Genomic DNA, 14,645 nt, shown 5'->3' with positions numbered 1-14,645 from the left:
ATCAATGGATGGAATTTCAAATATTAACTAGCTTTCATCTCTAAATCTATGTTTACCTTTTCACATTACCTGAGCTGGAGATAAAAAATAGGCTAAAAAATGAAAATGCTCGGAATCTCTCAAAACTGATGTCAAGTCATAGTGTTCGTCATCCTGATTCTAACGATGCTTGAATCACCTCAATCTGACATTGTTTGAAGAAGTTATGACGTTCTGAAAATTTTGACCAAGTCTGAGCAAAAGAAATTGCAGATGGGCTAACTTGGCAGTCTGTACTGCTAATATCATGATGACATCAACATGCCAACTGGGTGTACAAGGGAACAATCAGATCCTACTATGTGTTGCTTCATACAAGGATGAATTGAAATCATTTTATAGGTCAAAGATTTTGAGGTGGCCTAATAGGAGGCTTCCACGTGGCCCTATTAGAGGATGCCACATGGCGCCTCCACAGTGGTCAATTTTTTTTGTATAGGCTTGAAGGTCTCAGCAGGGTTTGAACCCTAGACCTGCCTCACAGAAAATCTGCCCTCCACCATCATGCCACAACTTTGGTTCTTAACCATATGGGCGTTGGGTTAAATTTAAGTTTGATATATTTCCGCATTGGGGGAGAAGGGTCATGTGTTTTCCTTGCCCCCTAGTCGTGTCCATCATCCATTTGCACACGAAGGAGGAGAGGTAGTAGAGAGGGGGCAGAGATCAAACCGAACCCCTGGTCACAGAATATGCCATACAACTGCGCACGAGATTGGAGGGCGCTATCGAAGCGAGGCAGGGATTCAACCCCAACCCTCAGTGTTGCGGTCTGGTGTGTAACCAATGGTGAAAAGATAGGAAGCTAATCCAGCGGGGACAGGCGGTTGGCTCCAATCATGTCATCTCCACGTGACCATAGCCCGATGGAGAAGGAACCAACGCCGACGAGGGCGGACCATTGGCCCCAACCCCGTATCTTATGCGCTCCATGTGGCCCTATTTTTGTGCATAGGGGTTATTGGGCAATTTATTGAGGTGAAAAAATGCATCGTTTGCGGGCGAAATTGTCACTCGATAGACTGAGAAAAGGGTGAAATTTTCGCACAATTTGCAAGTTTTGCCGAATTCCAAGACAGATAGCAAAGCTTGGCTTGGAGAAGCATAACTTGCTTAATTTTTAACCTTTTTGAACTCAAGAATAGCTTAGATGGGGGTTTTTGAGTGTCCTGAACTCATTGACAGCCTTAGTTTTTGATTTGATCACTTTACAAAGGACCTTTTGTAGGTTCAAGTCTTTTAGTGCCAGAGACAATCAATGTTTTGGAAGTAGTTTGAAGGAATTTTGAGCATGGGGAGAGCCTAGTCAAAGGTTTTCCAACTTTCTTATTTCATCTGCAGTAGCTGTTACTTCAATAGAACAACTCTTTTCTCATTATGGGTTCATGAGAGAAGCTCTTTTTAGTACTTCAATGTGGAATTGTTGTAAGTTTTTGTTCTTGGATTTCAGGTGGAGTACAAGGACTTAATGTGTGAGTCCTTTTTATGTTGACCTTTTCATGACTTGTTGTAGGGAGTCATTTTTCTGAGTGAGAATTCTTTGTAGGAGAAACAAGCCACTCTACTGTCAACAATTTGTATGTACTCATTTCCACTGAAATCAATAGAGCGATCTAGCTGTTGGAGCAAGCCCAAAGATGTAGCCTAGGGGGGGGGGGTGAAATCCGTCATCAAATGATGGTTTCTTCTCTTCATGTTTTGTCATTTGAGTTGCATGTGAATGTGTTACCTTTTCAAGTTCACGTGAAAACTTAAACTCACCATCTTGAAGAGATTGTGAAACTTGGTTACCTTTAAAGACCTATTTTGTTTACTTGCAAAGCGTGAGAGGAAGGTCAGTTTTTGAGAGGAGAAGTTCTCCTCCATTTTCAGATCATTACCTAATATAATTATGAAATTACCATACAAATTATCAAATAACAAATGACATCATATGAATATATATTTACCTTTTCACATTTACTTAATATAATTATGAAATTACCATATAAATTATCAAATAACAAATAATATCATATAGATACGTGGATTATAAAACTAATGATTTATGGGGGAGGCAGGAGCAGGAGGGGTTATAATCAACCGCGAAGGAGAAATAGTGACAAAATTCGCTTGGGGCTTAGGATGGACAACAAATAACCAAACAGAGGCCCTAGCATTATGGAAAGGAATGGGAATAGCCTTGACAAATGGAATACAATCACTAGCAATATTTGTAGACTCCATGATAACAATCCAAAAACTTTATCATTCCAAGAGATCTTCAAGGAAAGATCAAAGCCCCCTTGAGGCACGAATTCAAATGTAGATGGAAAAATTTGAATCTATTAGCCTTTATCATATAAAAATGAAAAATAATGTATTTTCCGATGAGCAGGCTAATAAAGGATCAGCGCTGGACGAGGGGATTCTCTCCCTAGACAAAGACTCCCCCTCCATATGTCATGTCCCATGATAATTAAACCGACATTAATTGGAGACCCAAAAGAATTTAAGAGATTAAGCAAGTGGATTGCCTGAAGCATCATAAATTTAATTAATGTATTAAACCTTAGATCCATGATAATACATTCGTTTAGTGCGTCAAGCGAGCAAAGACACCAGAATGAGGTTCACAGATAGGGAAACCACAGTTCAAACATCATGCGATATGACAACTAAAAATCAAAATCGGTCCCTATTAAATTAACACCATTGGAATTGCAAGTTGGTGCCCCTTCAACATCAATTCAATATTGTACGTTTGAAATTGGGAGACTAGTGAAGGATATATTGCAAAGATTTGGTGGTTTATCAATGCAGACTGTGTCCAGGGCTATTAAATTGAACGTGATGGCCGCTAACACATTAGGAGAAGGATCTAGGCAGTATAAAAGAGATGTACACCACATCAAATATGCAATAATATATGTGAAAATCTCAATGCTTGGTAGTATGGCCTCCATAAGCATAGACAACAGTGGGAATGGTAGCATGGCTCATCTATCAAATGCAATAGAGACAATTTCAAGTTCAATTATGAAGCTCAGAGAGCAATTCACCTTGGAGGCCCACTCACATTTCTCATTGCTTAATTGACAACTGGAAGATTTGCAGAAGGAAATGGAATATCTTTAGCTTATGGTGGCGATGTTGACAAAGAAGGTGGAAACATTACAGCGTAAGGTGGACGACATTGAAGTCAAAATGGAGCTGGCGACTAACGGTGTTCTGAAAGAAATTTATGGTCTTTGTGACCCCCACAAGCACTGGTGAAGGAAAGCAGATTGACGTCCTCTGGGATCAGATTACGGGAGATTTTGTTGAGTAAAGGGATGAAGTGGTGGAGAACAAGCAAGTAGCTGGAGAAAAAGTGGAAAAGGATGCAAGCGACCATGCTATATAGATTAATTGAATGATATGTTTTTTGGCTGAATTTTGTGGATTTTTTTGGGCAAATATATAAGGTAAATAATTGTATAGAGAATATTTGATAAGATTTAAATACTCGAGAAATTTTGGAAGCCAAAACGAACCCAAGCTGACTAACGAGTTAGGGTTAGGTAACAAATATAAATACTCCGAATGCGGACTCGATTAAGCTTCAAATTTCTTTCGACCAATGCTTTCAATGGTTCTTATCCGTTGACGAATAAAAAAAGGTGACGCGTAAAAGTGATGGGGAAACAAATGATAACGAAAAGCATTATCGACCAAACTTGAGATTGGTTTTGACATCCATTCCCGTAGCGTTCCCGTGTATCCCGACAACTGAATACGTGGCATTATGTAAGCAAACTTCTCAGATATGTGCCACGTGTAAATGAACATAAGCGTTTTTATAAGGTGGGGTGAATTAAAACCCTGAAGGAGCATGTGGTATTTATGCATCTTCCCAGACGAATTTTTAATTCGAATAAAGAATTATTCGAAGGATTTTACTTTATTTTTATTATGCATCTCCCCATTACGAATTTTTAATTCAAACAAAGATTTATTCAATGGATTTTATTTTACTTTGCTCATTGTAAACATTTTTAATTGTAAAAATGAAATAAAACTAATTCTATATTAAATATTTTCAATATTATATTAGAGATTTTTCGGCAAATTTCTCGCAAACTTGTTATGGATCACAAAAGCCTCAGCTCTACAATTATATTAAACATTTTGTATATGGTAAAAATAAAAATAATTTAATGTTAAAATAAAAATAATTTTAAATAAAAATAATAAGGTAATTTGACTTGGTCAAGTTATTGGTGGTGTTTGAGTTTCAAGTTAACTAACATAGATTTTAACTCCCATCTACCAAGCACCGAGAGAGATCAAATCTCTTTTTACTCTAAAAGAGGTTTGCACCTTAAGAAGTTTAATCCCTCTAAGTGCTTGATAGATCTTGAGTTAAGATGGATCACGGTCACTTTAATTATTGATTTAATTATTAACAATCGACAATTATAATTATTTATTTTATTTTATTTTATTTTTATGTAATTTGAGATAGTCAAAATGTTTTAATTAATTATTACAATTATTAATTTTATATTTTATTGTTTTGTAATTTGACCGAGTCAAAATGTTTATATAACATAACATAACCTTACAACATCTCTTCCATACTGGGCTTGAGAGTACCTCTCAGCGTAATGAGAACCCATTGTAGTGACCCATGGTATTCATGTGGAATATTGTCTATTTAAAGGAAGAAATTAAACAAATCTAGATCCATCTTAACTCTGGATCTACTGTAGGTTTTAACCCTGCATAGAAATTATCTGCAAACAAATTCTTAAAACAAAACATATACAATGGCAAGAACATAAAACAAATGTACACAAAGATTTTCCCTTGGATCCCAAAATCAAGAATACCATATTAATTTTTCGTTATATTCACTTCAATGTTACAATACATATATATACATGTTGAAGCATTCATAAACCCCAACCCACTGACCATGGATTAGAACATAATTGTAGTTCCCTTGACCGGATCTACAAAATACCATGGACAGAAAACCATCATGCCCGAAACCATGTGCAAAAACCATGCACAAAACAATGGGTAGGTCTGACCACCATCTTTGGGTCTACCCCCCATCCTTGGGTCCACCCACCATCTTTGGGTCTGCCCCCCATCCTTGGGTCCACCCAACTATTATTAGGTCATTTAATTTCCATGCCCAAACTATAGTTTGCAACACCAAGATCCTTCATATCAAATTTAGAGGACAATTGGGTCTTCAAATCCTGGATAATTTCTTTGTCATTTCCAATCAACAACACATCATCCACATACAAGACCAAATAAATAACACGGTCACCAATTAATTTAAAATACACATAGTGAACTACTTTGCTCCTTGTGAAGGAAAGTCCTCATATATATGTATCAAATTTATGATACCACATCCTTGGTGACTATTTTAACCCATACAAAGACTTTTTTAACCTGCATACTAGTTCTTTCTTACCCTTCACCACGAAGCCTTCTGGTTGCTTCATGTAGATCTCTTCTTCCAGATCCACATGAAGAAATGATGCCTTCACATCCATATGTTCTACCTCAAAATCAAAAGCAACAACAATAGACAAAAGTAATATAATAGAAGCTAACATGGCAACAAGAAAAAAGATATCACCAAAATCAATTTTCGACACCTGGGACTAACCTTTTGCTACCAACCAAGATTTTTATTTCTCCACCTTGCCTTCTGCATTGATCTTCTTCTTAAACACCCATTTTCTACTGATGGGTTTCCTTCTAGTCGGCAACTCCACCAGATCCAGACCCTCATTTTCATAGAAAGATGCCATTTCATCAACCATGGCCTCTTCCTAGAGTTTTCCATCCTCTGAATCCACTGCCTCCCTAACAATTCTGGGATCATCATTAGTAATAGATAAATAAAAAAATGAAGAGAAAGCAAATGGACTATACCTCTAGGGCTACATTCCCTCTCGAACTGATCTTCTCAAAGTTGGAGTCTGTGGCTCTTCCTCTTCTAATTCTTGTTCTGCTGTAGAGCTTAATTCTTCCTCCTTTAGTTCATACTATATATTTTCAGGTTCCATTGGTAGGAATTCATGTTTAATAACATCCTTCACCTCTCTAAACTCCACATCTCGACTGTACACAACCTTCCTTGTTTTTGGGTTCCAAATCTTATAACCTTTTAAACCATCCTTATACCTAATAAAGATGCACCTTTCAGATTTACTATCCAACTTGGTTCTTTTCTCCTTTGGAACATATACATATGCATCACAACCAAATACCCTCATATGTGAAAGAGAAAGTTTCTTATTAGTCGATACCTCATGTGGAGTCTTATCCTCCAACATTGATGAAGGTGATCTGTTAAACAGGTAACATGCAATGTTCATTGCCTCTGCCCAAAATTCCTTCCCTAATCCAACACCATTGAGTATGCTTCTTTCATTTTCCATAAACGTCCTATTCATTCTTTTTGCAACTCCATTTTGCTGAGGTGTGTATGGAGTAGTCTTCTGCCGTGCTATACCACACTTCTTATAGAAATATTCAAATTCCTTCTTACGGAAATCTCCACCATTATTTGTCCTCAACACCTTGATCTTCTTTTCTATTTAATTTTCCACCAGAGCCTTAAATTCTTTAAACTTGTCAAAGAATTTAAATTTCTTCCTGAGGAAATATATCCATGTATTCCTTGAGAAGTCATCTATAAGTGAAACATCATACACATACTTATCCAGTGATGGAATTGACGTAGGTCCAAACACATCACTATGCACAAGCTCTAATATCCCTTTCGCCCTCTTTGCACCAGAGGGGAAGCTTACCCGATTTTGCTTCCCATATACACAATGTTCACAAAAATCGAAATCCAAAGAACAATTAGACATACCTTCTACTATACCATTACCATGCAGTATTCGAAGACCCTCCTCTCCAATATTTTTTCGTTTGCACAATCTAGCATAAGCAAAAAGGATAATTGGAGTGTCGAGAATGCAGAATGAACAACACAGTCCATTGTGTGCAAAAATCTCTCAAGCTTTCATTGTATGAACTTCCGCTCTCCGCAAAATATATTATTAATAAAATAAGTACTTCTCTTGTGCACAATATACTAATATCAAAATGCTTTACAGTTAAAATATCCTTCCACACCTCATTCTTTCTCTGGAAAACCTCTACACACGCACAACTCACTTCGACTGCAAAATTAATTCCGCACTCAACAACGTCCTCAATCGTTGACATTTAAAACATATATTAATTAATGGGAATACGTTGTGAAATGCATCCCTATATAAGAATTAAAAAATAAATCTGTATATTTATTATCTTAATAAACTTTGCACAAAAATTTCGCATAACGTCTGCACATTCACAACCACCTTCGCACAACTACTTATGCACTCAATAACACCATACGATCATTCATTGACATTCGAAACTCCGCACACGTTAACTCCAAACAATCAACTCCACACAATCACCTTCGCACAACTCCTTCCACACATCTACTTCCATAGTTGCGAAAAACGTTCCTAAATAATAATTAAAAAAAAGACTTGTATATTTATTATTTTAATAAACTTTGCACAAAGCTTTTTGCACATTCATTTTACCGCACAACACTTCTTCTTTGCACAGATTGAAAACATAGTTTATTAAGCACCCCCATCTATGCAAAAGAACCCTAGTTCTCCCACACATACTCTTTAATAATATTAATTGGATATTTGTTCAGTCCCACCCCCTCGTGGGGTCCTATGATAAAAACCCGAAACCACATTAAGTATTACATCATTGAGCAGAGCATTAACAATAACAATGCCTCACAACTGCATGTCACGCGGATTGAAAACACAATTTATTTATATTTCATAATAAGAACTTAGATTTTGTAGTCCAAACTACACACAACCATCTTCACATAGCTCCTTCCCCTATCGCGAGGAAGTGGGTTCCTATTGGTCAATCCATCGAGCGTTGGTTCCTCTCACGCTAGGCATAACTATGGGTATTTTGTGTGTATGAAGAATAATGTCACTAAGTACTAGCATGAAAAGAAACATAATGACAAATTTATTGTATGTCCCTAGATAAATCGTTATTTAGATAAACTATTAACTAGATTTTTAATCATCCTCATCATTATCTAGATAAATTGTTATCTAGATTTTTAATCACCCCAATGCATTCGATGCAATATTTATGATGTACAAGTAAAAGAAAATGTAGATAACAAATCCAAACAATTACCATAATCCAAATCCAAATCCAAAAGGAACTCGTATATGAATAAGAAGGAATTACCATAATCGCTATAATAATGACAAATTAATTGAAAGAAAACATCATATGTTATTCCCGATTCATAGTTTAATCATCCTCATCCTTACCTAGATATATTGTTATATAGTATAGATTTTTAATCGTCCCAATGTCTTCCATGCAATATTGACGGTCTACAGCCCGTAGAAGTAACAATAAGCAATCTGACGCAAATTGTATCGGAATACAAAATAATTAACATAATTTCTATAATAATCACAATTGAATTGAAAGAAAACAATCAATGTTATTCCTGAATCACATATTGACAACAAAAAGAAAAAAAGGTGTTGTGTACCGAGACCACAAATTTTCTCCGAAAGTTATTTTTTGCTAGAATCAGGCTATTTGTTTCAAAGAAAAACTAACCACAGGACTGCTTAAATGGTTTTTGATGGTGAAAATGAATTCAACACCAGCAAAAACCTCTACGACATCAAAAATCCTGAATTTTGACAACTGCAACCCATATTTCCCAAAATTTCTTCCAGATTTTGATCTAAACCTAGCCAAAATTTCCACTAATTTCTAGGAAACATTAGGGCCTTGTTAGACTACTCTAAAAAAAATAGCATGCGAACGAACATTACGACTTATTGGGTATCATAATGATATAACTGAAAATCCTTGTGCTGGCATGGATTGGTATATATTTCACAGGTGGCACATGTATTCTATCTTTTTTGAATTAAATTAAAAAAATTTCATGCACTTTCCACACCTAAGGGTATCAATGTGGATCTTCAAATACTAATGATAAAGCCAATGTAATAATTGTCTATCGAAAATGGAAAATCCTGTGAAACTACCATAGCTATAAAACATTAGCCAACTAAACGAACCCAACAAAATAACTGATAAATCAGTAGAATAGAACAATATGCAATAGCAACAAGGAAAGTAGTGCAACAATCACACGAGGAATAGATAAAACCATGTTATTAATTCATAGAAAAGTTAAAGGAATGGCTACAACGAAGAAGAGCTTATATTTTTTACTGATGTGCTATGATCCAATCACACTAAGATACTCTGAAGAGAAGCCCTATGATTGCAAGGATGCCCTACTCGACCATAATGCTCTATGTCGACAATGTGAGCAAATGACGCACTGCCAACGCACCATAAATCTTGTTGGGTGACAAAATGAACACCTTGATCAATGATTATATCATATTCCCATATTCTCAACACATAACATTATAATCAACAAAATGAACAATTTGGTCAATGATCCATTAGTACATAACATTATAATCGACAAAATGAAAAGTTTGGTAAACGATCCATCATATTTGATTAAATGCAAGAATGTTTTACGAAATTGAACCTTATTAATGATTAATAGTTTTTATGTTATTTAAAACAAAATAGTGATGAAATTATTTAATGTTTATTAAAGTCCTTTTTGCAATAAATTAATGTTGCTTATTTAAAATAAAATAGTAATGTTTTTTATTTAATGTTTCTTAGACTTTATGTATCCCAATGAAACCTCTTTGCACACTGAAATATATTCGTAAGAAAATTTCCGCCTAAACACAAATGTCAACAAACACCTCTTGCAGACCAAATGTGGTTTCTACACTACAGCATAATCAAATTCTTATGCACTTAAGACTTTGCTAAAATATTGATTAAATGTTGTGCTCTCTACACAGTAAAAGATTTGTTTATGGTTATCTCTATGTAAATAGGCATATGTGTAGAACTGTAGAGGAAATCCATTATGTGAAGGAAGCTTTCAAGCTTTCATCATGCAGACTTCTGCACTCCACACAATCACATACCTTTTGCATAATTCATGCATGCTTGCACTCATAAACAAGTCTTTTAACGACAAAATTTACAAAAAATACTTTTGTTCATGTCGACACCTATAAACAATGTCACTCCCCACTACTATGTTATTAGTGCACATTAGGAGGAACTATGAAAGTGCAAACAATAATGATTTTTCTGCACCTCCTCATAATCGACCCCTTTTGCACTAAAGACTCTGCTAATTAGTTGATTAAAGGATGTGTTGATATAATGAAAGATCTCCACTTCCATAAGTTTTTTCTTTCTGCACAGTTCTTCGACATTATTATTATTATTATATATTATTGGTAATATTTTAATTCTAAATATTGCTAGATAATTTATTAAACATTCTATCGGGTGCAAACAAAACTTTGTTGCAAGAAATTTGTCTAAAGTACGAAAACCTAATCAAATCTTTTATTGTAGAAAACACAAACTAGAAAAGCCTTACCTCAATCAATCTGTATAGTAAGCAAATTTGTATATCACCTTCATTCTCTCACACAAGTATCGTTTTGCACGCATCCCTGATTCCACACAGCTAAATTTGTAAAATTTTGAAATGAAAAATAGTTTAAAATTAATCTTCCGTCTCCTCCCATATTCACGTGCACATTACTCAGCTTTTGTACAGTAAAATATTCACACAAGGAAAGCTTCAGAAAACAAAACATAGTAATATTAATTCAAAATTTGTTCATACTTAAATTAATTACATGTCAACAACATAAATTTCCTTCTACTCCATCACTTTCTCACCCATACACCATCCTCTGCAAGTCCTTCACAGAGTGAACATTTACATTGTGTGGACTAAAAGCCAACATAAATGGCAAAGATAGAGGCTTAAAATCAAGGAAAGTTAGATTGATGGAATATTTAAGTTGCTAGAGCAAATCTGAAAACACATAGTTAGGGACTAGAACTGTAATTCACCAAGTTCATTAGCAAGTGTAACATGGTTTGAAGTTTATGGAGTGCGATTCTGGAGTTGCAGAGCAAGAGCTTATTACTTATTTAGCTAGAATAATCAGTGCTCTATAATTTCTCGTTGATTTGGTCTCAAAGCATGCTGAAATGATTCAATCTTAAGCACTGGCCCATTTCGACCTTCTAAATCAGAAAATGCAATACTGTAATTGAAAATGGAGCAACTGCAATTGGCAAACAAAACATCAAGTTTTTGTCTAGAGGATGTCAATGTTGAGGAGGACGCTCATGAAATAGATAATGATATCATGGCCATTGAACGAGGTTCCCCCAAGTTATTAGCTTGAGAGAGAAGTTAATGAAGCCCAAGTCACTTCTGATATCAAAGATATGTAGTAATTTAGATAGTTGTTAGTTTCTTTTTTCTTGTTAATAAAGAAAATCAGTTTACAATAGCTTTTATAGCTCAATTGTGAACTGTGTCAATCCTTCTCCAAGTTTTTGAACATTAAAAAAAGAAATTTTAGCTGAATTCAAAATAATAGAATTAATTTTCATGCATGACATTTATCTGTATTGTTCTATTTATTTCGTTGTCACAATTGTCTATTTTCCTTTCCAGCCAATGTACACATTTTTTTTTCCTTCAGAAAATCAACATACATATCCCACATTCCACACAATCAAAGCTCCACAAAATGAAACATAATAATAATAACAGATTAATATTAATTTCCTTATGCACCCCTCGTTCTCCCAAAAATACCTTGTCCTGATTTTGTCCTTGCCGAATAAAGTTCCCAATATAAAATATCAACATAGAAAAAGCTTCTCACAATGAAACATAGTGATATTAATTATTATGTTCTTTCACACATATGCCATCCTCCGCAAAGTTTCAATTCTAACACCAATGCTCAAAACAATAACACATTGTAAAAGCACTCACGAAACTCCCCGTTCTCCCGCATATACCTCATTTTCTAGAATTTTTATGATCTCGATGTTTTTCTTCTTATAAATAGAAAACTTGTACACTTCCAATATAACACAAATGCATATGTGTGGCATTTCATCAGAAATCCATTGTGCCCAAAAATATCACAGATTAACATTAATTTCCTTATGCATCACTTGTTCTCCCACACAAACCTCGTCTTTCACACTATAAAATTTCAACACAGTGAAAATTAAGAATATTAATTATTATGTTCTTCCGCACATATCTCATCCTCTGCACAATAAAATATTCACACAAGGAAAGATTTTAACATTAATTTTTCCTTACCGAATAATGTTCCATATGCACCCCTATTCTCCCACACACACCTCATCTATCTGCACAAGGAGAGATTTTAATATTAATTTTGTCCTTGCTGAATAAAGTTTCTTATGCACCCCCATTTTCTTGCACATACCCTGTCCAACGCACAGCACAACGCACAGTAAAAGTGCTGCACAATCAAGCATAATAATATTCCCTGTTCACCCACACATACCCTATCCTCCATGAAAATTCATATGATATACGATATATGATCTGGGAATTTGTAAAAGTATCTCCACACAATGAAATATTAAATGGAGATTTGTGTAGCCCCCCAGACTATGCAAAGGACCTGCAACCATGTTAGTTCTGTCATCATTGCGAGATTTGTGTGGCCCCCCCACCCTTGACCTATGTAAAGGACTTGCAACCATTTCAGTTCTGTCATCATTGGGAAGAGAAATACTGTAACAATGTCAGTGTTAGTGTCAAAGAATTCACCGACGTAATGGGCACTTAGAAAATTAGGTTTTTTTTTTTTTCTTTAAATAATTAAATCAATTATCATGTACTGAGAAATACCAAAAATAAAACACTTTCCACTAGGGGAATTATATCCCATTGGTCTAGGTCAATCGAAAATTAAAAATAAGATTTCCAGAAAATTAGAAAATTATTTTTGAATTTATGGAAAATAGATCAATATTTTCCCGAAACTTTTGTTAAAATTACAAAAAAAGGGCAAAATAATACATGGTCAATCTAATTTGAATGTGAGGTGAATGCTATGGTACCTGACAAGGCAGGGACTATAAAACTAAATCCCAAATTAACTAATTGACGTATGACTTATAATTTTAAAATTATAATAATCAAGTAATTTTTATCAATACAATTAAAAAAAATGACCATTTAATTATATAACAATGTTTGACCAATAAATTAAATTATATAATAATGTTTTTATAGAAGCATGGATTTTGCTAATAAGACTATAACTGAAAAGTAAGAAAACTTTCGTAAAAAATCACATCATTATAGTTTTGTCGACGCGTTTCGAACCATCCAGTGTGGTTCATCGTCAAGATAAGATGAACCACACTAGATGGTTTGAAACACGTCGACAAAACTCTGATGATGTGATTTTTCCGAAAATTTTCTGACTTTTCATAATATGGATCACAAAAGCCTAAATCCAAAGACTATAACTGGTTAACCTTGTAATTATATAATAATATTCTTATAAAGGTGTGGTTTTCGTCATTAAGATAAAAAATAACCAATCACATGAATATAAAATTATTTTTTTTATAAAGGTGTGGAGTTATTATTGTATAATAATAATAATGTTTTTGTAAAGGTGTGAGGTTATGGTGTGGGTGAGTATTTATTATATGATGGATAGTGGTTGTCGTGAATGTGTATGGTTTAGTTCACATTGTAATTGCAATTCAAAATGACTTAATTTCCCTTACTTTAATTTAATGAGTGACTTTTATTTGCCACCTAAGTGTGGGGTGTGAGTGTATGGTTAGAAGATGGCGTCTATAATAGAATTATTTGTCTTTGCTTATGTACTCCTAGGTCATGTGTCAATATGAATGGTGGGTGTGAGGGGTAGGGGTAGTTTGATGTGATGTTGAAATTTAAATTGAAGTTTTATGGCACGATCATTATTGTGAAATATGGAGATTGGGTAGGTTAGTGATTTGTTAATTTTTTTAGGAATTTGGGAAGTGGGTCGGCCCTAATGTTTCACTACCACTATTAGCATGGTTATCACATTCTGGAGATGAAATGTGAGATGAAGTGTTGTGAGAAGGATACTACAACTTAGATCCATCTTAACTTCGAATTTATCAAGCACTGAGTGGGATCAAATCTTTCGACATGTAAACCTCTTTTTTTAAGTGCAAAACTTAAGGAAAGATTTGCACCTTGAGAGATTAGATCCCTCTTGATGCTTGATAGATTCAGGGTTAAGATGGATCTAGGTTGGTTTCGTTCGTGCGTGGTCATACAAAATTTGTTTAACATCTAATTATTTTGATCATTTTAAATATGCTAAATATGTATAAGATTAATATAGTCATTTTTATTTTAGATTTGCTTAGTTACCTTAGTTTGTTGAGATGAAATATACTGTTAATAACTTGAATAAAGAAAAATGATGAAATAAAACTTTTGAATTCTAAGTTACAATGTAACAATGTTGAATGATAAAAACTTTGATTAATAAGAATGTAGCCAATTACAAATGGTATTCATTATGATCAATCTCAAACTATTTTCT

This window comes from Pinus tabuliformis, chromosome 8 (assembly GCF_031772625.1).
Source record: "Pinus tabuliformis cultivar Carrire ecotype Pingquan chromosome 8, CPIR1, whole genome shotgun sequence".
Lineage (NCBI taxonomy): Eukaryota > Viridiplantae > Streptophyta > Pinopsida > Pinales > Pinaceae > Pinus > Pinus tabuliformis.
Note: the sequence above shows the minus strand (reverse complement) of the source record.